Source organism: Mauremys reevesii, linkage group 12, assembly GCF_016161935.1.
Source record: "Mauremys reevesii isolate NIE-2019 linkage group 12, ASM1616193v1, whole genome shotgun sequence".
In the NCBI taxonomy this organism is placed as follows: domain Eukaryota; kingdom Metazoa; phylum Chordata; order Testudines; family Geoemydidae; genus Mauremys; species Mauremys reevesii.
In genome coordinates this window covers 9,437,263-9,437,712 of record NC_052634.1, presented here as the reverse complement: position 1 = coordinate 9,437,712, position 450 = coordinate 9,437,263, and positions in this window count along the sequence as shown.

Genomic DNA, 450 nt, shown 5'->3' with positions numbered 1-450 from the left:
TGCACATGCTCAGTAGGTCTCCTTGTGCTCCTGACCGAGGGCATAAGAGGCAGTGAGGGCTGATGTCTCTTCAGTTCCTTCATGCCACTGCTGACCAGAGTCGGAATCCTATGTCCACAGATTCCTGCAGTTTTTCTGATAGAACCTGCAAATTGGTTTGTAAATAGTTTTATACTTCATATCTTTTATATTAGGATAGCTAGCATTTTATAGTATAGTTAATATAGCTTGTTTTCCCCCGTACTGGGGACTCCCTGCCCATGGTCTGGGACTATGCCCGGAATCCCGGTGTTCAAGAAATGTATCTCCTGCCCTTGCACCTTCTCTGAGAGGGAGGATTACCAACACTGCCTCTATTGCTTGGGTGAGATGCATAGCTCTGCAAAGTGCAGTATTTGTTGTTCTTGAGCTTCATCTAAGGAAACATCTTATGGAGAAAGCAATATGGCC